The sequence below is a fragment of the Nycticebus coucang genome, chromosome 12, assembly GCF_027406575.1.
Source record: "Nycticebus coucang isolate mNycCou1 chromosome 12, mNycCou1.pri, whole genome shotgun sequence".
Taxonomy (NCBI): Eukaryota; Metazoa; Chordata; class Mammalia; order Primates; family Lorisidae; genus Nycticebus; species Nycticebus coucang.
Window position 1 is genome coordinate 84,305,832 of NC_069791.1, and position 26,414 is coordinate 84,332,245.

General features: G+C 46.1%; 1 protein-coding gene and 1 long non-coding RNA gene across 3 annotated transcripts in view; one reads left to right on the top strand and one right to left on the bottom strand.

Moving 5' to 3' along the window:
• The window catches only part of KDM8 (lysine demethylase 8), a 24,636-nt gene extending 22,255 nt beyond the window's left edge, over window positions 1–2,381 (bottom strand). For both annotated transcript variants that reach the window (XM_053557390.1, XM_053557389.1), the window contains exon 1: window positions 2,246–2,381. The gene's annotated coding sequence lies outside the window, so the exon portion shown is untranslated. The remainder of the gene's footprint in view (window positions 1–2,245) is intronic.
• LOC128562440 (uncharacterized) lies at window positions 2,375–19,616 on the top strand. Its single transcript, XR_008373422.1, has 3 exons — window positions 2,375–2,508; window positions 2,599–2,784; window positions 19,464–19,616. It is a non-coding gene; the product is annotated as an uncharacterized LOC128562440 (long non-coding RNA).
• Window positions 19,617–26,414: the final 6,798 nt, after the last annotated feature.

The window sequence follows — 26,414 nt, forward strand, 5'->3', positions numbered from 1 at the left end:
CAAGCAGTTTTCCAGAGTTTATCACCTGGCTTTAGTGACTGGCTTCACAGATCTGAATGAATTGCTTTTTTAAAAAGGTGCTATAAAACAAACAGCCTTCATGGGAGGCAGTCAAGCATAAGATGCCTTATTTGCCAGTTTTTTGCAAGGGGAGGGGGAAACAAGACAATAAAATGTGTGAAAACCTTTCAGAGTGATAGCCAGACTGGCTTTTAAATTCGCCTCCCAGAACTCCACATATTTTTTTCTAAGTTGTAGAAACAGCCTTCTAGTGGTCAGGTGTAGGTGGGTTAACTATGGATCATCTAAGCCAGGATGCTATTAATTTTAATGCCTGGACAAATAAAAAACTGGGGCTATACCAGATAAACGGACACCTATGGTCACCCAAGTATAGGCCATTGAAAAATTGTGAGTGGGCTCAGTGCCCGTAGCTCAGTGGTTACGGTGCTGAACACACACACCAAGGCAGATGGGTTCAAACTTGGGCGGGTCTTGCTAAACAATGACAACTGCAACAAAAAAATAGCCAGGTGTTGTGGCAGGTGCCTGCAGTCCCAGCTACTTGGAGAGCTGAGGCAAGAGAATCGCTTAATCCCAAGAGTTAGACCTGTGATGCTATGGCACTCTACCGAAGGTGGCATAGTTAAGAGTCTTGTCTCAAAAAAAAAAAAAAAAAAAGCCCGAGTGGCTTTATATATTCACTCTATAGGCATTGGCCTTGAAAGATCTCTTGTTGGTCACAGGCTTTTTTTGAAAGGGGTGAGAGGTGTTAGGTATACAAACAGCCTGAGTGGTCTTGTGTCCTGGCTTGGGAAACTTGCCTTCCAGAGTGCCACACATACTAGTCTCATGACACAGGCCAGGTTTCAGAAGACCGGGTATAGGCTGCATAAAACAGCTTTTCTCAGTGGACTTAATTCAGGTCCTAAAATTTCCTCCTTACATAAAGGCTTATCTGTTGGCGGATGAAATGATCTTGGAAATGTGGTCAAAGGTTGTTATGAGCTAACCTCAAGGTGTTTTTTGTCTTGGCTTTATGAATTGGCCTAAGATAAGCCTTACAAAAGGCTTTTTACTGGTTATACTGAACACAAAGGAACCAACTATAGGCTGTATAAAGCAGCCAAAAGGGACTCAGGTTGGATTTCGCAAAATTACCATCCAGATTTCACCATGCAAACTGGCTTTTTATTTGCTGTTAGTAAACAGCCAGAGTGGGTTCCTTTTGGTTATAAGATACCGCTTTCTAGGAAGCCACTGCACTATCAGCCCAGAATTCTCTTGTTATTTTAAATGGCCTCTCTAAAGCACCTCCCAGGGCTGTCCTTGAGGTTGGGTGAAACGGCATCTCCAGGACCCCCACCATGGTTCCAAAGGCTCTCAGGCTGGCCACTAAGAAGATCAAGGTCCTTGTGACAAATCCTTCCGAAGGGGGATTCTGGGACAAATCAGCCTCTTTCTGGCCTTCTGGGAACAGGCTGCCCACAGCTTTGTCATTTCTTCAATTTTGCTGTGACAGTACCCCCACCCTCCTGAACTCGTGCAAATACAAGAACTTTGTAGAATTTTCCAGACAGGTTTGGAAGGTTTTCCAGAAGGCCTTGTTCCACGGCACAAAGGTCCCTCTGGCTCTTTAAGAGCTAAACAGTCGCCGATGAGCTCGCAACACTGCCCACAGCCTGACCTTGGGCTTGCCTTTCAACCCTTCTGAGCACGGTGACCCACTTATGCCGGGAAACGCGACACGGACGATCAGCGTTAACGCCCACGGAGTTACAAACACCTTTCCTTCGGCAGGCCCCGCAGGGTCCTCGCGCACCCCATGCCACCTTCCGCCCGAGGCCTTGGACCCTCTCCCTCCCTGGCGCCTTCGGGGGCTGCATTTCTCCCGGCTCACATTCGGGACCTGCCGGCTCTAGCTTTAGGCCGACGGCAAAGGCTACGTAACCCGGGAAGAACGGCTGGTTACCAGCACTCGAGATCAGAAATACTGAAATGGCATAAAAGCACTGGAGTTGTACAAGCGCGACAAGCCCAAAGAAGGTTGCGGCGGAACACGTCTCCCAAGTATGCGCAAAAAGACGCCCGGAAGACCAGCACGACGCGCGGGGCCCTTCCGCTGTGTAGGGCGCATGCGTTGCGTCGACAGGCCCGGGCCTTTCCGGGGCGCACGCGCAAGGCGATCTTTTTTCCGCTTAACCCCTTGCTGTGACGGTCCTTCTTTCCCAAGATTCCAACTGACCTCTCGGCGTTTGGACGATGTCAAGTCTCCCTGCAGCTACGACGAGTAGTTGCGTTAGGTGCGAGCACTCTGCTCTTCGCGAGGCGTCTGAAGAGCGCAAGGTCGATCTCTCAGGGCTCGTTTAATCACGACCGAGTGCTCGGAGGAGCGTCGAGTGACTGATTCTGTGGCTCCGCCCCCCGTGAAAGGCGGGAGAGTGGTGGCGACCGGAGGGGCTGGGCTGTTCGTCCGTATCCGGTTTCACGCTGATGCTCCTTTGCAATGTTTGTGACTTCTTACAAAGCAGTTTCACATCCACCATCACATTAACGTAATCCCTGCAACTAAGATGATTAGTTCTCTCTGTTTTATAGGGAGGTAAACTGAGGCTCGGTGAAATAAAGTGACCACCTGCTTGTACTATTGGAAAGTCACAGATCATAGAATTGGGACCTAGGAACAAGAGCTACATCCACGGGCATTCGAGTGAGAAGGACCTGGGTTGCAATGAGTAGTAGCAAGTGGCTGGGGGGCTGTCTTCTGCCACCTCCGTCTTATTGGTGAGTGGTGCGGTGTCAGTGGGACTTCTCTGTTTTGAGCACACTCGTCCTGTGGTGTCAAAATATGGACGTGTGCAGCGTTGAACCGCGGCTATAGAAAATATGCATATAACTGGGTTTGGAGTTTGAGTAGGAAACAGGCTTGCTCAAGGCCTATTTAACAGATTAGTGGAAAGTAGGTACTGTGCTAAAGCACTTTAAAAGTATTTAAAATCGTGGTTATTATAATGATCATGGTCATCCCAGTTTAGGGAGGGAGGAAGTAAAGCACACAAAAGTCTTTTCTTTTGCCCCCTTCCCCCCCCCCCCCACACACACACAAACTAGGAGGCTGGTGTTTGGATACAGCAGTCACGGGTCCTGAGTCTACTTGCTTAAGTACCATACTAGGTTATCTCCCTTGAGTGGTGACAATGTTGAATTGTACCTGAACTCTGTGCCCTTGGAAAACAGAGAAGGTAAAAGGAATTCTTCATACCCTTTGTCCTAGAAAACAGCTTATTTCCCATAGGATTGAGATAAGACTTAGGATTCACTACTTGTTTCCTTTCCCATAGGATTGAGATAAGACTTAGGATTCACTACTTGTTTCCTAAAACAAGGCTTGATAGGGACCTCCCCAAATTCTCATTCTTTGTTCATAAGTGATTAGCTGAAGTACTTGTCCTGTAAGCACATCCCAAGGGCTATTCAGATAATAATGTTAGGCTACTGGGAGGTCAAGACAGGTGGATTGCTTGAGCTCAGAAATTCCAGACCACCTTGAGCAAGAGCCAGACCCTGACTCTAAAAATAGCCAGGTGTTGTGGCTGGTGCCTATAGTCCCTGCTACTTGGGAGGCTGAGGCAAGAGAATTGCTTGAGCCCAAGCGTTTGAGGTTGCTGTCAGCTATGATGCCATGGCACTCTACCCAGGGCAAGAAAGTGAGATTCTGTCTCAAAAAAAAAAAAAAAAAAAAAAAAAAGCTAGTCTAGCTAAAGGGATTTTGCTTTCAGGATGCCTTTGGCTCTCCTATCTTAAAAGTTTATAATTAGGGCAGCGCCTGTGGCTCAGTGAGCAGGGCGCCGGCCCCATATACCAAGGGTGGTGGGTTCAAGCCCAGCCCTTGCCAAACTGCAACAACAACAACAAAATAGTTTATAATTAACCTGCTGCTTGCTTACACGGCTGCCCACCCCAAGATTAGAAAATGATTTTGAGGAAAAACATGATGAGTCCAGGATAGGCCAACCCAACCACAGACCACTGATAGCAAGATTCACCAGACACCTACTATTTACTGATAACCATCGTAAAACTGGCTTTCTGTCATCCGCCCCCATTACCCTTTCCTTTTTTTTTTTTTTTTTTTTGTAGAGACAGAGTCTCACTATCGCCCTTGGTAGAGTGCCATGGTGTCACACAGCTCACAGCAACCTCCAACTCCAGGGCCCAGGCAATTCTCCTGCCTCAGCCTCCCAAGTGGCTGGGACCACAGGTGCCCGCCACAACACCCGGCTATTTTTTGGTTGCAGTTTGGCTGGGGCCGGGTTTGAACCCGCCACCCTCGGTATATGGGTCCGGCGCCCTACCCGCTGAGTCACAGGTACCGCCTCACCCTTTCCTTTTATAAATTGCTCAGTAAACAGAGGAGGTGAGATGATCTTTGAGGCAATAATTGGACATTTCATCAGGCTGCGGGCAGTTGAATAAACCACTGTACCAACATTAGCTTCTCTTCTAGTGTTTGGTTCTTGGGTGGCAGGCAGCAGAACCTATGTTTGGCAATAGTCTTGCTAATCAGTCCTTACAAAATGCTTGTTAACCAAACTTTGCTTATGATTTTCTCCTTCCTCCAGTCCCTAAACTTTGGCCCATCCTCAGCCTGAGCCAGCAGAGAGCCCCTCCTGACAATAGGCTGGGCCTCAGAGTAAGGCCGACTGATCTACTACCCAGCATGCCGCCCTTTCATGCCCTTTCTGATTCTTTCTAGTCTGTTTTCTCCTCCCTATAAAAGAAAAACTTTTTTGTCTAACCCTTAGGGCCACAGCATTCTTTTTATTGCACTAGTCCCTTTCCCCTCTTGCAAGAATCCTTTCAAATACAAGTCTCTTTATTAAATTTGAATTTGTTTTTTGACAGTGGATGGGCTGTTACTATTCAGAGTCTATAGCAGGGTAGACACCAGGCCCCAACTTGCCCAGACAGGCCTCCCAGCAAGGGCCAAAGGAAATTCAAACCCCGGACCCCTTGATTCTAGCAGTCCTGTTGTAGAGGGGAATGACCTGAAAAAAAAATGGCAAGCATATTTTCTGCTCCCCAACTTTTGGGGAACTGAAACCTGCATTCCTGCCTCAGGTCAGTGGTTGGACAGGGCAGGGATATTTCTTTTTCTTTGGGCCACAGGAGATAGCTCAAGGGAATTGTCTGGGCAGAGATCACAAGATCCTCTTAGCTGAAGAATGGATGGGCAGAAGTCACAAGATCCTCTTAGCCAAAGATGGGATTAATCCAGGTGGAGGCCACAAGATTGTTTTAGCTGAAGATGTGATGAAGCTGGTCAGAGGCCATGAAATAGTCTTGGCCTAAGATGGATTATGGGATCAGAATCTTTATAAACTCTGTGCTTCTGCTCAGAAGCAGCAATTTGGATTTTGAGACCATGTCTGCCATTTTCCTCTTTTGCCTGTAAGGTATAACTCTTTCCTTCTCTTCAAACCGCTTGTCCCTCTTTTTCTGGTGGGGCTTTGGGGGACAATGCCGAACTTTCCATAACAGTTCTTTCCCACAATGAGCTGGAATGCAAGTCTGTTTGTTGGCACTGCATATAGAATTATGTCAGCCAGCCAGACACAAATACCCTTTTTGCCAGCTTGTTTTTGTTTTCAAAACTGGCTTGTTGTGATAAATTATAGGCTCAGATGAAATTTTTTCTTAAAAGGGAAGAACCACAGCTTTATACCATAGGGTTTCACTTCCTGCTTTCTTTTTGCCAACTCCCCTCCCACCTCCATTGCTGGCAGCCTCAGAATTGGCCACTAAGCTCACAGACCCATTTGAGTGCTACAAAAGGCAGTGAACAAAAAGAGGCATTACTTTATGCCTGTATTTATGATGTTTATCCATTTGATGGGATGCCTGTAATTTAAATATACCCAAGTGTGCAGTGAACATTTGTGGCTTAATTATCAAATTCATTTAAAATATATACATAGAAAACAAAACTTCAAACTTGAAAACAACATTTAGCTTGGCCATGAAAGGGATGTTTTCTGTAATTGAATAGAGATAGAAGTGAAAACTTCCCACATCTGTATCCTGTGCTTTCATGTCTCTTTAGCATATGACCTTTGCTGCCTCTGCAAGGAACATGTAAGCCTAAAATGACCCTGTAGAAAGACTGGGGACAAAGCACAAAGTGTTTTATCAAGTGGGTTCCTTTGGGGTACAAGCAAAGCACCCCTATATGCAGTAAGGCTGACTGTGATACTATCTCTCTGAGCCTCAGGGTCCTCCATGCAATGGATATGATAACCTACCTCCCAAGAAGTTATTGAGGATTAGGTAAGGCAGCTGAACATCTCAGGTTGTACTCCCTCTTCTCTCCATTCCAGAATCCATTTGTTCCAACTTCCCATTCACCTGTTGGTGATAGCGCAAGTCACCCTTCCTGTTCTGTGTCCAAGGACCCCTGTGGATGCGTTGAACTTGTTAAAATACGGGTTCTTAGATGCCTCCTCTGGAGATTTCAATTTGGTAGTTCTAGAGTCAGGTCCAGGATTTTGCATTTTCATTAGCTTTCAGACAAAACAGAGGTAGGTGACAACCGCTTTTTGAGAAACACAGCAATAGGGCTTACAGATACCTGGAGAGTTAGGGGCAGTAGAGGGTTCTGGAAGCTACAAAGCTGACCTGAGGGTCAGGCCCAGAGCCCCAATCCAGGGTTGGATCTTCTCTCCTACTGTTGCAAGACCTTTCCCTATTGGTACTTTCCTCGCCTTCTCACACAGAGCCATGACCCAAGTCATCACCAGCCTAAAGCTCCTGGCCAAGACAGGCTCAAGCTTTAGGTCCCTTACAGACTAAATGCTACCATATTCCCTCTGGTGTGCCCCAAGAGATACTCTTTTAAGCCCTTGAAAGCCACAGGATCTTGTTTGGTTATACCCCTGCATAATAAGACCTGTCATTTTCTGCTCATTCATCTAACAAATACTTGCAAACACAGTGCTTATTGGTCATTAAGTGACCAAGAAGGTGAATATTTTCCTTTTCCCCACTTACTGATTCATTTGTGTTGCAAATATTTATTGAGCATATATTTCATGCCAGGAATTGTTTGTACAAGGTATCAGTTATCTATAACCACAAATAGTGCTTCATAGCAAACCATTCCCAAACTCAACAGTTTAAAACAAAAAGTTGGCAGCAGATCAGCTGAGTGGTTTGCTCGTCTGATCTTGGTAGGACTTGCTCATGTGCAGGTGGCCTCATTCAAATATCTTGTGGTCAATTGTTGAGCCCACTGGGCTGCTTATCAGTTATCAGCCAGCAGGTAGCCTGGGCATGTTCACACAACGGTGGCAGGATTCCAAGAAGGGGCCCACAGGCTGCAAGCCTCTTAACCTATACGTGACATAGATCACTTCTGTTGGCTAAATCAGGTCACATGCTGTTGGCCAAAGAAGGTCACAAGGCTAGTCAGATTTCCAAGGTAAGGAAAGAGATCTGCTTTTGATAGGAGAGACTCTAAGTCACATGGCAAGGGGCTTGGATGTTGGGAGGGTGAAGGATTACAGCAAGTTTGGTGTTATCACAGAGAACAAACAGACAATTCCCTGCCCACGTTCTAGTGATGGGAAAGATGAAATTAGAAAGTTATATGTATTATTATATGATATAGATAAAGTGGGGGAGGGAGAACAATGGTATCTTCTGTGTGTAGGGTGTCAGGTCCTGTTTTCCATGGAACGCTCAAGCCCTCTCTGATGATTGACACATAAGCAGCGACCTGGAAGATGTGAAAAACACACAGTCATCTGCTGCAAGGGAATTCCCAGCCTAGGGAACAGCAGTGTGCTGGGCATTTAAATATGGAGCACAGAGGCTCCCCGGGTTGGAGTGAGGGGAGCCAATGATGTCAGAGAGGTAATGCGACCAAACTGCACAGAGCTTTGCTGGTTGTCATGAGGACTTGGGCTTTTACTGTGGGTAAAATGGGGGGCACTTGAAGAGTTTGGGGCAGAAGAATGACATGATCTGAGTTAGGTGTCAGGAGCTCACAGCATAGAGGGGAAGCTAAACTATTGAAGATGTAAAAAGTAGCAATAACTGGGTGGTGCCTGTGGCTCAGTGAGTAGGGCGCTGGCCCCATGTACCAAGGGTGGCGGGTTCAAACCTGGCCCCAGCCAAACTGCAACAAAAAAATAGATGGGCGTTGTGGCGGGCGCCTGTAGTCCCAGCTTCTTGGGAGGCTGAGGCAAGAGAATCGCCTAAGCCTAAGAGCTGGAGGTTGCTGTGAGCTGTGACGCCATGACACTCTACTGAGGGTGACAAAGTGAGACTCTGTCTCTTAAAAAAAAGTAGCAATAATTGTGAGCAGTGTCATGGCAGGTGTTGGGTACATGTCTCAAATTCAGATCAAAGATGAGTGGGGTATGGCAGTTATAAAAAATGACCACAAACCCTTATATGCTCTTTTTTTTTTTTTTTTTGTGGTTTTTGGCTGGGGCTGGGTTTGAACCCACCACCTCTAGCATATGGGACCAGCACCCTACTCCTTGAGCCACAGGCACCACACATTACATGCTCTTCTTACTGAGAGGTGCAATTTCTGCCTGTCCTCTCGAATCTGGCCAGCTTGTGATTAGTTTAACCAATAGCACAGGGCAGAGATGACACTATGGGACTTCTGAGGCTGGGTCATTGCAATGCAGCTTCTGTTCTGTTTGTTGAGCACTCAGGAGCCTGGAGCTGTGATGGAAATAGTCATCCTGGCCCAGCGGTGGGCACTTGCTGGAAGGAACCTTCGGAAGACTCTAACTCTGAGCCATATGCATCTTTCCAGCTGAGCCTGAGACATCACAGAACTGAGACAAACTGTCCCTGCTGTGCTGTTTTCAAACCCTCAGAGTTTGCAAGCATAATCTAATGGTTATTGTATCCTATGAAATTTTAGGACTGCACAGCAATAAATAACTGGAAAGGGGGTAATTCAGCTACCTTGCCATGGAGAAGGGATCATTTCAGGCTGAGAAAACAGTCTGTCTGGAGGAGTGGAGGCAGAAGAGGCTGTGGCAGTGACTTAGAATAAAGTTTCCCCAAAGCATAGGTGCTCCTGCTGATGGGATCAGGTAGAATGACTAGGAGGCATTTTCTTTCAGCCAAGGGGACATTGAAGGATTGCTGTCGTCCAGGTTATTCCAGTGGGAATTCCAACCAAGTTTGCACATGGGTGGGCAATGACAAATATGTTACAACTGCCACCGGGTCTGTAGCAATTGCACGATGACATTGTCTGCAAGATGTGGCCCAACTTTATTTGTTTATTTATTTAATTTTTTTTTCACTTTGTCACCCTTGATAGAGTGCCATGGTGTCTTAGCTCACAGCAACCTCAAACTCTTGGGTTCAAGCAATCCTCTTACCTCAGCCTTCCAAGTAGCTGGGACTACAGGCGCCCACCACAATGCCTGGCTGCTTTTTGTTGTAGTTGTCGTTGTTTAGCAGGCCTAGGCCGGGTTCCCACCCGCCAGCCCCAGTGTTTGTGGCTGGCGCCCTAACTACTGAGCTACGGGTGCCGAGCCAGTGGCCCAACTTTAGATGTTAAAATGTGAAAAAAACCCTTAGAATAGATAAGGAGGAGTAAAAAATAATATTATAGGTCGGCAGACTATGGCAAAAGTTACAAAGAGGGTTAGCAAATGGGAGAACTTGGGGAGACTCAGAGAGGGCAGTGATAAGAGGTAGGGACATGGCCAGGAGCAGGGCAGCTCGCTGGTCACTCCTGAAAACCACCCCAGTGCAAAGAAAGCCCCCAGATCTTAACTCTCCATGTCTCCAGGGCCTACCAGGATCCTTCTGAACCCTGGGTGGGCTGGTGTCTACTGCTCTGTCCTCTGAGAATCTCAGTCCAGACACAGACGGGGAGAGAAGGTAAGCTTGAAGCTTGGGCTGTCTTGCATGGTGCCATGGTTTGGATATAGCCTGTTTGTCCCCAGGAAGCTTGCACTGAAGTCTGATCCCTGGTGTGGCCAAAGGTGGAGGTGGGGCCTCCTGGGAGGAGTTTGGGTCATGGGGACTGGTCCCTCATCTGACTTGGTGCTTTTCTCCTGGTAGTACATGAGTTCTCTCAGGAATGGATTAATTCCCAAAAGAGTGGGTTGTAGTAATGCCAAGGTGCCCCTCAGGGTTCTCCCTTTTCATATTTGTCCATTTCCCCTTTGATCTTCTTCCTCATGTTATGGGGCAGCATGAAACATGCCTTCTCCAGAAGCCAGGGCTATGCCCTTGAACTTCCCAGCCTGCGGAAGTATGAGCTAAATAAATATCTTTTCTTTATCAATAACTCAGTCTCAGATATTCTGTCACAGTGATGTGAAACAAAGGCAAACAGCCTGGCCTCTGTCCCCCCAAAACGTTCCAGTCCCTCTGCATTGGAGGCTACACACACAGGGATATTGGGCATCTGCTGGCTGCCCCTTTGCCCTGCTGTCCCCAGCTGTAGGAGGTTTCTGGGAGCTGCACCCAACCTGGTGAGTAAATCCCTTTGAGAATGAAGTAGAAAGAAGAGGGGAACAACATGTCCTGTCCTTCCCGTGTCCACCAGGAAAGGCCATCCGAGTGGATAGGGGTGGGTGGACACAGGGAACTTAGCTGATTTTACCAGGGGGTGGAAGGGGGCTTTAACATCATCGGCATGACTATGACTACAGTTGTTTTAAACAATAGAATTAGTAGCCATTTTTTGAGTGTTTACCATCAGCTGCGTGCCTTATATACAATGTTTCATTTTATCTTTGTGTGATCTTGGAGACTTTGGTAGTAATAACTCCATTTTATTTATTTATCTATTTATCTATTTGAGACAGAGTCTCAACTGTCACCCTCGGTAGAGTGCCGTGGCGTCACACAGCTCACAGCAACCTCTAACTCCTGGGCTTACGCGATTCTCTTGCCTCAGCCTCCCAAGTAGCTGGGACTACAGGCGCCCGCCACAACGCCCGGCTATTTTTTGTTGTTGTTGCAGTTGTCATTGTTATTTTAGCTGGCCCCAGCACTTAAAATTCAAAGTCCTGACTCTTAAAAATGCAATCCCCTGTTTTACAAGGCTACTGTGAGGAACAAATGATACGACTATAAAGCATGTAGAACCTGCCAGCCTCGGTGTATGTGGCTGGCACCCTACTCACTGAACTACGGGCGCCGCCAGAAGCTTGGTTTCTTACACTTAAATGTAAGGGCCAGCTCCGTGTCCCATGAATCTGTGTGGCCACTGCTTGGCACCTAGTAGAGGTCAGTATAGAAGACATGCATTGATCAGTTTTGTAGACCAGTTGTTCCATTTATGGAGTGCTGTGTAACTACCACAAAATTTACTGGCTTAAAACAACTGCAACCACATTTATTTAGAACAGTAATCTATAACGTGAACAGGGCATAGGGGGACAGCTTGTCTATGTTTTACTCGGTGTCAGCTGGGGCTAGAAATCCAGAGGCTGAAGTTATCTGCAAGGTCCCCTTACCCATGTGTCTGGCACCTGGACTGGGAAGACTGGGGCTGGAGCAGCTGGGGCTTCCTGGGCGTCTCTAGCTTGGTGTGGTCTCTGGCCAGGGCCTGTTCACAGGATATCTGCCGAGAGCTGCATCTCAGCTCCAGGTGCCCAAGGTGTGCACCCCAGGAAAGGGAGTATCAGTCAAAGGCAGTATGACTTTATTTAAAAACACAAAAATTGATTTTAGAGTAGTTTTTTTTTTTGTATTTGAGTCTCACTCTGTTGCCCAGGCTAGAGTGTAGTGGCATCAACCTAGCTCACAGCAATTTCAAACTCCTGTGTTCAAGGGATCCTCCCACCTCAGCCTCCTGAGTAGCTGGGACTATAGGTGCCTACCACCACACATGGCTAATTTTTCTATTTTTAGTAGAGACAGGGTCTCACTCTTGTTCAGGCTGGTCTTGAACTCCTGAGCTCAGCAGTCCACCCACCTTGGCCTCCCAGAGTGCGAGGATCACAGGTGTGAGCCAGGGCACCCAGCTTTTAGAATAATTTAAGATTTACAGAACAGTTGCAAAGATGGTACAGAGAGTTACACCCAGTTTTCCCCATTATTAATACTGTTTGTAGCATAGTATACCTGTCTATTGTTAATGAACCAATATTGATATGTTTTTATAAGTAAAGCTCACACTTCATTCATATTTCCTTAATTTATACCTAACATTGTTTTCCTGTTCCAGGATCCCATTCAGGACAGCACAGTATGTTTGTCATATCTCCTTAGGCTTCTTTTGGCTGTGACAGTTTCTCGTACTTCCCTATTTCCCATAGCCTTGATGATTTTTGAGTACTAGTGCAGTGTTTTGTAGAATGTCCCTCAGCTGGGTTTTTTTCTTTTCTTTTCTTTGTTGTTGTTGTTGTTGTTGTTGTTGAGACAGTCTTCCTATGTTGCCCTTGGTAGAGTGCTGTGGCATTACAGCTCACAGCAACCTCCAACTCTTGGGCTTAAGAGTCTTGCCTCAGCTTCCCAAGTAGCTGGGACTAGAGGTGTCCACCACAATGCCCAGCTATTTTTTGTTGTAGTTGTCACTGTTGTTGGTGTCAGCCTCGGTGCATGTGGCTGGTGCTGTAACCACTGTGCTACAGGCACCGAGCCCCTCAATTGGATTTTTCTGAGGTTTTCCTAATGACTAGGCTGGGATTTTGGAGTGAAGAGCCCTTCTCACCCCATCGTACGTAGGGTACATGCTATCAGTGTGACTTACCACTGTCGATGTCAGCCTTTCCCCTTGGTGGAGGTGGTGTTTGCTAGGTTTCTCTACTGCATGAATACTCTTTCCCTACTGTACTCTTTGGGAGGAAGTCACTCTGTGTGGCCACACTTAAGGAGTGGGTGATCACATTCCACTTCCTCAAGGGCAGAATATCTAAGAAGTTATTTGGAATTCTTCTGCATGGGTAATTTATCTACTCTCCCCCATTTTCTTATTTATGTAACCATTTGTTAATATCAGTACTGACTCTTGGTTATTTATTTTATACTCTAGGTTATAATCTAGTGCTAGTTTTTATTTTGTTGCTTGAGTGACCAAACTTTGATTATGTGGAGCTTGTTCAGTTTGGCCTGTGAGGGGTGCATGTATGTGCATGGTGTGTGTGTGTATATACTTATTTTTTGGTGCTGTAATATGTTCCAGGCATAATGTATATATTTCTTCCCACTATGTTAGAGTCAGCCATTTCTCCAAGAAGCCTGGTTTCTTTTATTGGAGAATGGTATTGGAAACCAAGATCTGAGTGCTAGATATGCTCATTGCCAAGGGGATATATCACCTTTTAAAACACACCCTTGGACATTATGGAGTTCTCTTCTTTTGTAATCACAGGCCCACTTGGAATCAAGTGGAGAGAACATAGGAAACTCTGGGTGGAGGTTTGTCATTGTCACATTGTAAGAGCTTGTGAAATGGGATCTACTGGTGTCATCATCATCTTTGGAAAATACCATCTGTCTCACCAGTGATGCGTTTGTCCTCTCAAGAATTCTCGTTTTACCTAACACATCTTTCTGGTTTCTGTTTTGCTTCAGAAACACTCTCTCCCTGGTTTAGTTTTTCCTGAAGATGGTTTCCATTGATACGGGGCTATACATTAAATACCATTGAGTCACACTGGGAGAAAGTCATTTCTTTTTCAATTCTTTCCTCATCCCTTCATCGGAGTCATTGTAGCTTGGTGCTACATTTTCCTTTTTTTTTTTTTTTTTTAGCAACAGGGTCTTACTCTGTTACCCAGGCCAGAGTGCAGCTGTGTCTCATCACAGCTCACTGCAGCCTTGAACTCTTAGGCTCAAATGATGAGCCTCCTGCCTCAGCCTCCCGAGTAGCTGGGACTATATGCAGGTGAGACCACCATGCCTGGCTAATTTTAATTTTTTGTAGAGATGGGGGGGTCTCACTATGTTGCCCAGCCTGGTCTCGAACTCCTGGCCTCAAGTGATCCCCCTACCTCAGCTTCTCAAAGTGCTGGCTTACAGGCATGAACCACTATGCCTGGCCTTATTGATGTCTTTAATACATTTATAACTCTTGCTAATTTCTTTTTTAATGTTCTAGCACAGAGCAGTCTTAGAGCACAGCATTCTAGATAGAATTTAATCATATTTTATTCGATTTTTCAGTTACTCTCTGCAACAGAGACATTTGCTACTTTTCAGGATGCACGTACACCCCATATCTCCTAATCCCCTTTAAGTTAGGTGGACCCCTGGGCTTTGGGTGGAAGATTTATTTTATTTTATTTATTTTGTCTCTTAACCATCAAGGAGAATGATGGGTGGAAGATTTAAAAGCCAGTGAGCAATGCTCCAGCTTTCTTATCTCCTGTTTGGTGACCAAAGATGCCAATTTTTTTTTTTTTTTTGAGGCATAGTCTCACTTTGTCACTCTAAATAGAGTGCTGTGGCATCATAGCTGACAGCAACCTCAAACTCTTGGGCTCAAGTGATTCTCTTGCCTCAGCCTCCTGAGTAGCTGGGACTATAGGTGTCAGCCACAATACCCGGCTAGTTTTAGAGACAGAGTCTTACTCTTGCTCAGGCTGGTCTCAAACCTGTGATCTCAGGGCAATCCACACTCCTTGGCCTCCCAGTGTGCTAGGATTACAGGCGTGAGCCACCGCACCTGGCCTCAAAGAGGCCAAATGTTCTAAGATGACACTGCCTCCCTCTACCTAAGTCTCTGACTAAATAAGTGACACAGAGCCTTCCACCATCCCACACTGGATATGCAACATTTCTATTAAACCTTTGAACTCTTGGGATCAATTGTTACTGCTGCATTCCCTGGCCTTTCCTGACTAATGCAGCTTCTAAATAGGGCAAGTGATACTAGAGTTTCACTTTCATCAGTGGTTCTCAACCTGTGGGTCGCGACCCACGGGAACTGTCTTAAAGTTAAAGGGCCGCGGCATTAGGAAGGTTGAGAAACACTGACATAATAATGCAAAATTTACCAAAACAAACAAACAACAACAACAACAACAACAACAAAAGAAACGTGAATTGGCTCAAAGAAAAATATTAGGTGAACAATTTGCTAGACAATACTCAGATGTTGTGAAAATCCCTGGACAAAGATCCAGGGGATGGACAAAAGACAGAATGACCAGTATTTTTTGAAAATATGGCCATTGTCTTCTCATCCTACTCTCTGCAGGGAACTCTGGTCTTTATGAGAATGGGCTAGAAAATAAATCTCTATTAATTCCTATTTGTTCACCGTACGTCCTGTGGCTTAAACAACAATCACCAGAATCTCTTCATTAATACTGATTAGTCAGAGATTACATTAAAAGATCTGAATTTTCTGTTTGATTTTAGAGCCAAATAGCTTGCCTTTGCCTGTAGTGTTCCCCAAACGCTAATCAAGGGCATAAACCTGGTGAGAAGGAGCTTTTCATGTCTTTCTGTTCACCGGGTGTTATTTAAAGGCAGAAGCAAATGATAAGTGACTCAGAATGAGAGGCCGCCCAAACACTGTCGCCAGGAGGGAGAGGATGGAGTGTGGTTCCAATCCAGCCCACCGGAAGCCAGGCTTGTGCCCATCAGCGAGTAATTGGGTCTTGGCATGGTGATTTGCATGTTGGAAACTGCTAAAATATTCATGTACTTGACCGTGTCTCTTCCAATTAGATGTAATCAATGCAGATTTGGGTGGCCATATGTTTTGTTTTGATGTAATGGTTTTAACCTTTATGGTGAGTATGTGTGTGTGTTGTGTATGTGTATGTGTGTGTAGTTTTCCAGTTCTCTAAGCTGGTATTTTAAGATGCAATTTGATTAGCTTATTATTAGAGACTCCTTCTTGGGATTGAAAGAATGGAGCATTCTATTTTGACGTGAACACTTTCATTTCGTCCTCCCTCCGTCCCTGTTATTCTCTCTCCTCCTTCCCTCCAATCCTCTTTTGAGCAAGTAGATTAATCTGTCTAAGCCTCAGTTTCCTCATCTGTAAAACAGGGACACCAATACTTACCTTATGAGAATTTGTAGGTGAAGAAGGAGTAAAGAAAGTAGTGGTGCACATGAGTATTTGAGTGCGATATTTGGCACATAGTAAGTGTTCAATAAACAACTGTTATTATTCTCAATGGTGTTTCTTTCAGCAGGTTTACTCAACCTTTTTGAATCTTAGTTTCTGCATCTGAAGACTGGCTCATGCCATTCCTTTCACCAGATTGTTGTGATGTCTAAAGAAGAGAATTAGATATTATTTTGAGTATGTGCTCAGTGAATAATAAATGAATTTTGGAACTCATTGTATATTAATTAGAGGAAAATCCCTACAGCAGGGGTCCTCAAACTACGGCCCGTGGGCCACATGAGGCTGTGTGATTGTATTTGTTCCCGTTTTGTTTTTTTACTTCAAAATAAGGTATGTGCAGTGTGCATAGGAATTTGTTTATAGTTTTTTTTTTTTTTAAACTACAGTCCAGTCCTCCAACGGTCTGAGGGACAGTGAACTGGCCCTCTGTTTAAAAAGTTTGAGGACCCCCGCACAGTAACAAACTACCTGAAATTTCAGTGGCCTGATATATTAAATTTATGTGTCTCTTTCCTGGTATCCTGATGTAGATGGACAGGAGGTCCATGAGCTCATTCAGAGACCCACACTTTTTTCATTTGAACTTCTAACCCCTGCAGTGACCCCAGTGGCCTCTTCCTTTAGCCCATGGTTGGGGAAAGATTATGGCCGGTTTTACATGGGGGTATTTTTGGGGTCAGGCCTGGCAGTGATGACTTCTGTTCTCATTCCATTGGCTGGTCAGTATATTCTTGACCACAAGGAAGGCTGGGAGATGTGGTCTAGCTGTGCGCCCAGGACAGCAAGGATGACAAACTTCTCCCTGGATACAGGTTTCTAGAAAACACAAAGTGGTGAAAACTTTGCCACCTGCTTCTGAGATTTACAAAATAATAATGAATGAGTCTGATTTGTTGTCATAAACAATGAAGAGGCAAGGAAAGGTCTGGAAGAAGGAGAAAGATAAGGAGGAAGTGCCCAGCAGACAGGGAGCCTTGCCTCTCTTCTGTGGCACATTGGAACCACAGAGTGCGTCCGTGCCCTTTCTTCTTCCCTCTGTCCTTGTCTGCTTGCTCCTTTGGAATCTATCAGCGAGGTTCACCATTGTTTGTCTGATTTCATTAAAATGCCACCAAGACACATGCTCTGCAGTATGCCACTTCAGTCCTAAGTGGGGCATTTTTACTGGATGGATCGATTTTTTTAAATGACAGCATCTGTTTGCTTGTACACATTTATTTATAATTCTCCCCTTGGCAATTAGAGTGGGGGAATCAGTGAGCGGTAAGCAGCTGTTTGAATTAGTGGGGAAGGGAGGTGGTGATTTGATCTGTGAAGGAGTACCAAAGCCCTGGCCAGGAGCAATAAAGATGGAACAGATGGTCCCAGATACACAGTCTTGGGGAGGGACCTATAAATCACAGACACTGCCAGCCCCAGGGAGACGGCAGATGAGCTGGGGTAGCCGGAGATGCTCCTGAGAGCAGGTGACGATGGCCCTTCCCGGGATCCAAAGGGTTGATAACTTGGGGAGTGGAAGAGCTGATGGGAGTGGACTTGGTGACTTGGATCCTCCAAATGGGTTGCCATTTCACTCAGTGGAAGACCCGGAGTCCTTGCCATAGTCTGCAGGATCCTCCCATACAGCCCTGTCAGTTCTCCATCTTCCCTCCCCTGCTCTCTGCTGCCTCTCCAGACTCTGCTGCTGCTGGGATGTGGCAGGTGCTCCCCTCCTCAGGGCCCTTCCTATCATCCGTCTCCATGGGGCTTACGCCCTCACCTCTTTCAAATCTGTACTCAGCGGTCACTTCTCAGAACCGACTATGTAACTTCCAACTCTAGTGTTCCCCTGCTGTCTCTGTCTGTTTGTGCTGCTATAACAAATACCACCAACTTGGCAATTCGTAAATTGTAAAAATCTGTTTCTCACAGTTCTGGAGGCTGGGAAGTCCAAAATTGCCAGCAGATTCTAGCGTTCTCTGCTTCTTGCTGTGTCCTCACACAGCAGGAAGGGGCAAAAAGGAGGAACGCTGTGTCCTCAGGTAGCAGAAGTGGAAAACCCAGGCAGCTCTCTGTAGCCTTTTTTTAAGGACCCTATGGGAGTCCCCCCCTTATTCATGAGGGATACATGCCAAGACCCCAGTGGATGCCTGAAACCATGGATAGTAAGTACCAAGCAATATACATTCCTTTTTTCCCTATACATACATACCTGTATAGAGTTTAACTTATAAATTAGACACAGTAAGAGATGAACAATAACTAATAATAACATAGAACAACTACAACAATATACTGTAATAAAAATTATGTGAATGTTTATTTCTGAAAATTTCCATGTAATATTTTCAAAGTATGGTTGACCCAGGGTCACTGCAACTGTGGCTGAGGAGGCCCTTCTGTGATCTCATTCACAATGGTGGAGTCTTCATGACCCTACCCCCTCCTCAGGCCCTACCTCCCAATGCCATCACCTAGGCTGTTAGGTGTCAACGTATGAATTTGGAGGAGCACATACCTTCAAACCCTAGCACTGCCTCTCCTCCTTTGTTTTATTTTTCTCCCTAGCACTTATAACTTTTCTGTCCAAACATACATTTTTAAAATGTGTATTTTCTTTCTGCTCCATAGAGGCTCCATGATGGCAGGGACCTTATCTCTCCTGCTCACTGCTGAAAGTCCTTGGCCCGTCGTAGGTGCTCAATGCATGTCTGCTGCATCAATGCATGGAGTTTTCATTTGGGGGGAACACATTGCCCCCTCTTACTCTCCCTTGCAGAAAATTGGGGGTCACAGAAAGCTCAGGTCCCTTTGGGACACCAATGCTGTATTCCCATTGGTAGCGCCCAGGACCTTGCCCAGTGCCTGGCATGTAGTAGGCGGTCAGTATCTGTCAAATAAAGAGATGACTGAATGACACAAGATGGTGTTCAACAATGTTCAAGGCAAAACCAAGGAGTCATCCCTGAATTCTTTTCTCCACACCCCACATCTGTGGGTCTAACCAGCAGCAACTCCGTAATAAGCCTTGCATCCACGCACGGGTCCCCAGTTCCCGCGTTTGTGCCAGGGTCTGACCAACATCGCCTCCTGCTCAGACGATCTGGCAGCTCCTACCTGGGTCTCAGCCACCACTCTCATGCCCCTGCTGTTTGTTCTCCACGCTGCAGCCAGAGTGATCTCATAAAACCATTCATCAGTTCACGCCATTTGCGGCCTTATCACCCTCCAAATGGCACTTATGCCAAAACCCAAACTCCCTCCTATGCTGGCTGCTGCCTGTCTTACTGGTCCGCCCTCTGCCCTCTTTTGCTGTGTTTCCTTGCTTCCTTTGAAGATACGGCGGGGTCTTTGCAATCGCTGTTCCTTCTTCCTGACACGGTTCTCCTCCATCCTTCAGGTTCCAGTTCAAATGCCACTTCCTCAGAGGTGCCTTCCTCACCGCTGGCAACCCAGTTCTCCCTGTATCTCCCACCGCTGCAGAGAGCTATGGGATTTGGAGGCATGGCAGCCTGAATCCCATCTGGGTCCTGGGATCCTCCTCCTCTCTGCTCCATCTTCCTCCCTTGCCTCCTCCCGTCTGCTTTGGTGCACCAAGCTGCACAATATTTTGATATATCACTTTATCCTTCTGTGTTCTTTCCTTCCTTGGGTTCCCCCTTTTCTTTTTCATCAAAGCAGGCAGATGTTGCCACAGGGGAGGGATGTAGCAGAAGGGGAGGAAGAAATAGCCATACATCTTTCTGGCTTTCCTTCTCTTTGAGGAGAATGTAGAGAGCTCTCAGAATAACTCAGGGGCTGTAGGGGAATGATTCCAGGCACCACTAACGGTCCTGGAGCGACAGTAGGGAGAACAGAACTCCCCTCCCCAAACTGCAGAGAGATTTCTGGGGGTGGGGCAGGAGAGAGAGGGAGTGACGGGAGCCTGAGCTGCAGGTTCTGGGGCTCTGGGGCTCTGCTTCATGGCACTGCCCTGGGGCGGAGGCTGCCTCAAGGCCAGAGTCCCCAAGGCACCCCTCCCACCCCGAACTAATCCTACCCACAATTAGGCTTGGATTGGCCCAGGCAGTGTTTTAATTTTTATTTAAATTTTCTTGCTAACATTTAAAATACAGGATATTTCAAATTTCTCTTGAAAATTCAGATCTAGATTTGCAGTTTGTCTGGAAAAAGATCTGGTAGCACTGGTGGCCCATGGGCCTGGCACAAACTTGCTCTGTCCCCATAGTGCCTACCTCAGGGCCATAAGTGGTATATTTTGTGGTTTCCTTGAAGAGCCTCGTTCCCTGGAGCATCAGAGTTCTCAGATCCTGGATGATGGTGCCTGAGGCAGCTTCCGAGAAGAGTTGGGGTTCTGGAATGAGCTCTTAAAGCAGTCGGGACGCTTCTGCTGGGGAAGGAGTTATGTGGACAGGAAGGATGGAGAGCTTGGTAGTACCCATGCGGCCAGAGGCCCCACACCCTGCTGAAACTGACTGTGACCTCTCAGCACTGTGTGAAACCCACAGCCAAAGCCCAGCCTTAGAAATGAGTAGAAAAGTCAGAAAGACTGGAGTTCACTTTGATGCCAGCACAGTAAAATGGTAGCTGGGAGTTGGAGAGTCAGTGAGCTATAGGAAGTTGTTAAGAAGTGGATATGTTTCTTGCGAAACTCAAATCTGTGGATGAGAGGCAAGGCTGCCACCACATATTACTCAGTCTTCAAGGGCCAGTTTATCCCCTCAAGGACAAAATAAGCAATAAGCTATAGTTAGGAGAGCTTATTGTCTCATGCACATGACAGGCACAGTGGCCAGCCCTTCACACTGCCCTTCGCGTTCTCATACTTGCCCATGTGTCAGCCTCACCCGGACTGCCTGGTAAGATACAGGTTGCTGGGTCCAGCTCCAGAGCTTGGGACTCTGCAGGACTGGGGCAGAACTCAGAAATCTGTATTTCTGACAGGTTCCAGGTGATCGCTGAGGTTGCAGCTCTGGGGATCACACTTCAAGAAACACTCATTTAGAGAATTGTCTTAGTTTTCACAATCTTATTATGCAGGGTCTATCATTTCTTTTTTTAAAGAAGAAGAAGAAAAAAAGGCCAAAGAGATTAATTGCTCAGAATCACCTTGAACTGAGGAGCTGAGCCTCGATTTAGACTTGGGTCTGCCTGCCTTTCCTGTGAAGCCAAGCCCTACCACGGCGCATCTGAGGGGGAGAGTGATGAGAGGCGCCCACCTCAGCCTTTCTCGGATGGAGAGAAAAGCTTGCACTTTCATGGAGTTCATGCCATGCCACTCACTGTCCTAAGTGGTTTACATGATTGGCTCATTCCATCCTCACTTTGTGTATGTCACCCTCATGATCCCATTTCACAGATGAGCAAAGTGGATCTGCTCCATCCAACAAGGAGGCTGCAGGAGACATAGAACTCATGGAAGGTTTTAATGGGTGGGGCCTATCACTTCTGCTCACTTCCACTGGTCAGAACCACGTGATCACACCAAATTGCAAAGGGGGTCAGGAGGCAGTGAGATTTGTTGATTGCCTAGTGGTTGCTGGCCTCTTTCCATTTTTTTTGTAGAGACAGAGACTCACTTTATCGCCCTCGGTAGAGTGCTGTGGTGTCACAGCTCACAGCAACCTCTAACTCCTGGGCTTAGGTGATTCTCTTGCCTCGGCCTCCCGAGTAGCTGGGACTACAGGCGCCTGCCACAATGCCCAGCTATTTTTTGTTGCAGATTGGCCGGGGGCCAGGTTTGAACCCGTCACCCTCGTTATATGGGGCCGGTACCCTACCCACTAAGTTACAGGCGCCACCCCTCTTTCCATATATTAATGCTATGGGGATTTTCCTGCTGGGTTCTTCATCTTGGGAATGGAAGAATGAATTCAGGGATGGCAAGTAAGCAAAAGCAAGAGAATTTATTGAGAAGAAAGGAAAGGAAAAGAGGAAAGTCTCTGGCTCCCAGAGGAGGTCCAGGAGTGGACCAGCAGTGGATTGCTGCTTTTGGCTCTTTGTTTAGGGGGTTTTAAGTCTTAAGTGCTCTGTTTAATGGTGATTCACTCTGATTGGCTCTTTCAATTAAAATGGCTTGTGGCTATTGGTTCCCTGCTCCAGCAGTGACCTTATGGCCTGTGGTTCTTGGCTCCCTGTTCTCACTGGTTGGGCTTCCTTTGCCCAGTCACCTTGGGGGTCTTTCCTCCTGGTACGTGCCGCCCAGTGACAGTTGTTGACTAATGACTGCATAGGTCACTGTAGCACTCCGTATTGGTTATGAAGCTTCCTGCTGGAGGTTTTTAAGACCTGTTGCCTGTGCCCAACCCCTTTCCTGACCCTCTTTCTTCTCCATGCCCCATTTCCCTGTCCCTGCCTATCATTAATGCTATGTGAACCTTGGAGCTGTTATTACCACTGTTGCTAAAATGCTGAATAGGCTTTCAATCCCAGGCCTCCTGGCTCCTAAGCACATTTTTTCTTGGCCTCTCATAGAAGAAGAAGGGATAGAAAAGAACAGTAAGGTGAATATTGACAATTGGGCTCCCATGATCCAGGAATAGGAAACTATGTCAGACTGGACAGTGAGCAGAGCCTGGCCCTGGAGACTGAAGTTGCCACTTTTATTTTTTTGCTTTTATTATTATTATTATTATTATTATTATTGAGATGGAATCTCACTATGTCGCCCTGGGTAGAGTGCCATGGCATAATAGCTCAAAGCAACCTCAAACTCTTGGGCTTAAGCAATTCTCTTCAACCTTCTAAGTAGCTGGGACTACAGGTGCCCACCACAATGCCCGGCTATTTATTTTTTTGTTGTAGTTGTCATTGTTGTTTAGTAGAACTGGGCTGGGTTTGAACCCACAAGCCCTGGTGAATGTGGCCAGCACCCTAACCACTGAGCTACGGGCGCTGAGCCTGAAGTTGCCACTTTTAATACCCTTGTGCCATTTTTGGCTGTGTGACCTGGGGGAAATCACTTCTTTCTGAGTCTTGGCTTATGGTAATACCAAGATGATGAGATGACCTTGTCACATTATCAGTGAGGATAAAATAAAATACCACAACCTGGCCAAGCAGGCATACAGTTATGTGAGTTTGATCAGACTTAAAATCTAAGTCTGGGGTTTTCATCCATGACTGCACATTTGAATCACCTGGAGAGCTTTGAAAATGACCACTGTCAGGCCCCTGACCCTAATGGAGTTCCTTTTTATGGGGTAAGGTCAGAGCACACAGGAATTTTATAAAAACCTCCCAGGTCATTTTAATATCCAGCCAGGCTTGACAGCCACCAGCCTATGACACTGACTTTCAATCATAATGGACCAAGTAATATCTCCTTCTTACTTGAGGAGTGAAGGGGTCCAAGGTCTCTAATTTGGGGGAAAGTTTTAGGGTTGGGCTGGGGCTGAGGTTGACCTTGAGCTACTTCCTGGGTCACCTTCTGTCCTTCCCTTTTTAATCATCAGGAACTGAGAGAGGCAGAAATGAAGAGATGCTTTACCCATCACACCCGCTCCTCAGCCAAGAGCAGGCGGGCAGGTCTCTCTGCAGTGAGAGAGGCCTGATGCATTTCATTTGCATCCAGTGTATTGAAGGCCGGCTCTTCATCAGCCTGCCCAGCCCTGGATTTTCCTCTCTGCCATCTGCTCTGCCGAGAGTGGCAGGTGCCAAAGTTTACAAATAGCCCCAGCCTGTACTTTCATGTAGAATAGTGAAGCATCATAATTTCTGGGCTATTACCAGGTGGAACAACTTTCTTCCAGCCAGGATGACATGCAGCACTTCAAATTTGAACAGGTAGCTTTGTAGGACCAGTAAGAGATAGTAAGTGCCACCTTGGGGCTATGACTTTCAGAGAGAGAAGAAAAGCTACAGGCTCATGATTTTGGTTATTCATTTGGTGACTTGGCTTTTCCTTCTAGACGAGGAAAGGCTGGAGTCTGTGGCAGCAGAGTGGGGCAGGGAGTTATTTATTTTTTACTAGAACAATTGCTATGTGATGGGCACAGTTCTAACTCTTTTTCTAATTTTAACCTAAATAAATTCCTATCACAACCCTATGAGGTTGCTAGGAACTGAGGCAAACTGAGGCAACTAAGTAAATTATTCAATAACCCATAGCTGGTGAGTGGAAGTGCTGGGATTCAGATACAGGTGGTCTGGCCTTAGGGACACTGCCCTGTGCTGGGGGGTGCAGGGGGGGGTGAGGACCAACAGCCCCCTAGGTTGTGCATGTTGGGGTAAGAACATAAATGGAGGTCCACATACCTACTGGGTGTCCGATATTTACAAGTTATAAATCAAGCTAACAACACATTTTAAATGAAATACATTCTGTCCTCCTGCCCTGCCTCTTCTTAGTGACCTGGAAGGCCTCTGACTCCCTGGGGTTCTGTGCTGGAGTGGGCAGCCAGGGGAGAGCTAGGCAATGTCTTCCAAGGTGTGGGGTCCTTTTACCTGGATTTGAGAGCTGTACTGGGTGAAGGGATAGGTTCAATCAGAATGGCTCCTAGATTTGGTTTGAGCAGGGTTTTTTTTTTTTTTTATGCCCCCCTTCCCCAAGGCCAAGTTACTTGCCTTGTTGTCTTCTCCCCTCAAGACTCTGTTGGCAGAAATTAATTGCAGAGTGACTCTCTGACCTCAGCCAGCCTCTAGACTTCATTGAGCCACAGCATGCTCAAATGTATATCGGGGCCATTAATCACCTCTTCCTTTCTACCACTCAGTAAGTGAGTATGCATGCAGAGACACTGCTACATTTGCCAGAATCCCCTTCCTTTTCCTCCTGGGCACATCATCTACATTTTCCAGACTACTTGCTTAAGTGTGGTGATATGATCAAGTCTTGGATAGTGGAATGCAGCCATGAATAATGTCATTGCTTCCAAACCTGACCTACTAAAACCTTCCCCATGAGATCCTTCCTCTTATTCCCCTGTCCACTGGGTAGATGTGAAGATCCAGGAGGAGGCTCTGACACCCTGGGAAGGCATTGGTACACTATGGCCCAGGGGCTAGATGCTGCCTGCAGCCTGATTTTGTAAGTTTTATTGGCACATGGCCACATCCTTTCAGTTCTGTATTGCCCGTTGCTGCATTTGTGCTATAAAAGCAGGGTAAAAGAATATGTATTATCTGGTACTTTCTAGAAAAGTTTGCTGGTGCTTGAGGATGGCAGAGCTGAAGATGAGAGAGGCCTGGATCCTGAGCAACAGCATAGAAAACTCAACAGAGATGGCTGCCAGGAATCTTCATGTTCAGTTTTTCATGAACAAGAAATAAATGCTTATTGTGTAGACCTCTGATATTTTGTGGTTTGTTTGTTGCAGCAGCTAGTATTACTTATACTGACTAACGCAACGCCTGGCACACAGTATTAGGTTAGGCAGTTAGTTAGACATGAGCAGTGTGGATGGTGGATGTAGTTATATAGGTAGAAAGCTTATAAATAAACCTTTCAATGGTTCCATTTTGTGAAGGTAAGTTTGAAGTCTTTTGTGAGTTAGAAAGGAAAAAAACCTGGATAGAACTCCATATGTGGCTAAAGGCCTGGTCACGTAGAAGTGATTAAAGGCATGGCTTTGTGGGGGGCAGGCCTGCAGGCAAGTACCTGTATATATCAGGAGTTTCCAGATTACTCCCTAAAGATGAATGACTGTCTCCAGATGGCCTGTTAAACATTCAAACAGCTTATTCCCCCAGAACCTTGTTTTGTGGTTTTGTTTTTGATTACTTAGGACAAGAATAACTTTAGATAATGCTAGTGAAGTGGTTATCAGTTAATTCGTAGACTGTAGACCCGTAGGCACCAGGCAGTGAGAGGGCTGGGGCTAAGGTTTAAGTCATACGTTTATTGATTAATTGTGTGCACGTGTAGTATTGCCTATATAAGCTTTGGTGGAAGAAATAAAGTTGCTACATGCCATGAGAGAGCTACAGCCTTCCTTATTCTCCATACAATTTCATCGCAGGTCTTAATCTCTGTGGCACCACACCATGCAACTTTCATACAACATAGTTAGGCTATTTTGGATGGGCTTGGGTTAGTCTGACCTGGGTATTATGGAAATAGGGCTAATCATGACCTTGCAGGTGGATTGTTTTCGTGAGCTGGTTGTTTTGGGGGAAATGATTAATGTCGCTGGGACTTTTTGACATGGAAAGATAGATATGAATTGTTACGGGAACATAGTATGGGAACAGTGTTGATCAAGACCCTGGGAAACTTCCAAGAAGCAGCAGATACTCCTCAAAGTTGTGTATAAAATCCAGCACTGCATTCTCCATGATGTTTGCAGTTGCTAGGATGGTGCCAGGCTTGCTTTACAAGTTGTTAAAATAAAACACACTTTTCCTTTCTTGC